Consider the following 3,153-nt stretch of genomic DNA (forward strand, 5'->3'; position numbering starts at 1 on the left):
TTATGTCATGCTATTATGTTTGGTTAGACAACATAAATGTGAATTATTTCATGCCCTGTTTTCTTCCCTACTATCCATTGCACCTGTCTATCTTACAATGTCTGTACATTCAATTACTTTTCTTGTTTATCAGCCATTTGAATTGGAGGGGGTGATGGCAGTATCTGTGGGAGTAAAAACACGGTCTTCAGAAAAGATCGTGCTACCGTTCGATGCAGATAGAACCACGGTAGTACTTTCCCAAGAACCAGCCCACCACACATAACCCAGACTCACGCAGATTGTACCCCTACCCAGTTGGACAGAGAACCAGCTACGCCCCTTCTAACCCCAACCCTAGCAGATAGTAACCCAGTTCCAGTTGACACAGCACCGTCTCCACCACAGAGCACCCAAACACAAGCAGTTAGTAAGGCAACTGCAGTGCCCAAAGCACGAGGACCACCACCCCGAACCCCAAGTCAACGCTTAAAGCAGAAGAAGAATTGTTCTCAAGTTAGGTTCCGTAGCTATGGTACATACTCCTTTGCTCTTGCAACACTGTATTTACTCATACCAACTAATTTCAAATTTGAAGGATGCAATTGAAACTCCAATGGCGCAACATGTATGTTTTAAACCTGTTTCTTTAACGTGTTTGCTGTTGTAACTTGCTCTATGTTGATTTCAGTTTCAATTGAATAAAAAGTTATGTTCTCATGCCATGCACATTACAAGTGTTGTTATTGCTGTGCAGTTTCCCACACTTATATTCTGTCTATGCTACTTTGTCTTAAATAGATATGATTTGAACTGTTTATCTTGATTTGGCAACATAAACTAGAATGATATAGACCATAAAGTGACCATACTACACAGATATATGTTTGTTTCATGCTGTTATCCTATCCACCTTACTACTGAACTGGTTTACCAAAATGAGTTTCATATACAACATGGTAAACCTGTGATGTGTCTGTTTGTTTCTCTTTTAGAATGCGGATAAAATATTGGAGAAGAGTACCCCGTTATGCAATGGTAAAGGAAGTAATGCAGATAAGTTTCAAGATAGTGAGACATCCCTGTTGGTCTCGAAGAAAGCTGATAAAAACTATATTGAAGACACTGAGACAACCCCAAAGTCATGTCTTGATGTAGTGTTCGAGTTACTGGCTACTACTGCTGGCACCAGCTCTTCGAACTCGCTGCCTGAATTAGTTTGGCTTCTTGAGTATCAACTTCAAGTTGAAAGACATCGATCAGATTTTATGCGACAGGAAGCCGAAGGACTGAGGAAGTCCCTGCAGAATTCTGATGCATACTTTCTGGTGCAACAGCAAGTGCTGGAGGATTTAAGCGCCAAACAAGAGAAAGTTAGTAAGCTTGCTAAGCATCTTGCCAGCATTATGGGTACCCAGGATATTGTTTCTTGAGCTCTTCTGAAGTGGTTTCAGTTCTAGACTTGTTTTGTTGCGGTGTTTATTTGCACTGGTCGCCAACTTTGACAACCAGGGTATGTGATATGCGGCTTTGTTCCCTATATTTGCACTGGTGGCGAACTTTGATGCCCAGTGGATGTAATATGTGTAATAGTCATGATAGGGTAGCGTAAGTTGCTTGCTTATTTATTTCCTTGTTGTCTTGTTTATTTGTTTGCTTGTCGTCAGTGCAGTTCTTTTTCCGCGGTTTGCTAGTGGCCGCAATAACCTATTTTTAAAAACTAGGCCGCAATAACCATGGGCTACATATTTACTATAGTGACCCTGGGCCTTCTACGGGCCGTAGAAACAATGGGCCTTCTACGGGTCGTATCATCAATGGGCCTTCTACGGGCCGTACGATCGATTGGCCAAACATGGGCCAATAACAAACCACATTATGGGTTGTAAATGGGTTAGAGTTGGAATCGTCCGTTCATGGGCCGACCATAACGGTCGTCGTTAATCGGCCGTATTTGATGACGCTATGAAAGCGGCCCAACGGATTAACGGGCCACAAGCGGGCCGACTGTAACCACGGGCTGAATTTGGCCCACAAGCAAAAAGGGACAGTAACGGGCCGTAAGTAACCGAATGCTGGAAATGAGCCCAAGAATAAATGGGCCCTGAGAAGGCCGAAAGATAACATGGGCTGGAAACGGCCCAATGGAATAATGGGCCGTTAATGGGTATAAAGTGATACGCTGTTCATTATGGGCCAGTTTCACCACGGGTCGTTAATGGGCCAAGAGTTACAAAGGGCCTCATATGGGCCGAAAGACGTCATGGGCCATACATGGGCCGAAAGAACGGGTTGGAATCATATTGGATAGCCCAGATGATGCTACTGGGCCTAATTTGGATACGCCATAACGGGCCCTGGGTTAGCGGGCTGTAAATGGGCTATATGCGAACAGGCCGTTAACAGGCTTTCCGTGGGCCGGCCCGCTACCTTTTGACCAAGTCAAACGGGCTGGCCTTTTCACAGGAATGGGCCTCTGTTGGGCCATGCCACGTGTCGATGTATCATAGGCGCCTTCGGTCCAATGAGTGGATGACATCTGTCCCAACGGTGAGCCGACACGTGTTTGCTCCAGCCAATGATGATTTTACACATGGAAAATCCCCATTGGTCGGGGCTGTTAACGGGTTATCGAATCCAAACTGGAACCCGATAGCTTAACGGCGACCCGTTATGATGGATGCCACATGTTGGTCACCCTTGACGAAAACACTTCTATGATGCGTGATTTATTGTCATGGAAGTGGACACTTCTGTGATGATAATTTTGGTAATGTCATGGAACACTTCTACGACAGCACAGGTATGACTATCTTGATTCTGTCATAAAATCGTCATGGATGTACATGCATGACAGAAAACGTGACCTACTGTGACAAACACATATCATCACAGAAGTGTATTTTTTTGTAGTGCTCCACCCAAGGGTTATCCCGTGTTTGAGCTTAAACAATTACCTGATACTTTGAAATATGCTTATCTTGATGAGAAAAAGATATATCATGTTATTATTAGTGCTAAGCTTTCAGAACATGAGGAAAAGAGATTACTGAAAGCTCTGAAGAAGCACCGTGCCGCTATTGGATATACTCTTGATGATCTTAAGGGCATTAGTCCCACTCTATGTCAGCACAAAATTAATATGGAGCCTGATGCTAAGCCGGTTGTTGATCA

This window comes from Aegilops tauschii, chromosome 7, assembly GCF_002575655.3.
Source record: "Aegilops tauschii subsp. strangulata cultivar AL8/78 chromosome 7, Aet v6.0, whole genome shotgun sequence".
NCBI lineage: Eukaryota > Viridiplantae > Streptophyta > Magnoliopsida > Poales > Poaceae > Aegilops > Aegilops tauschii.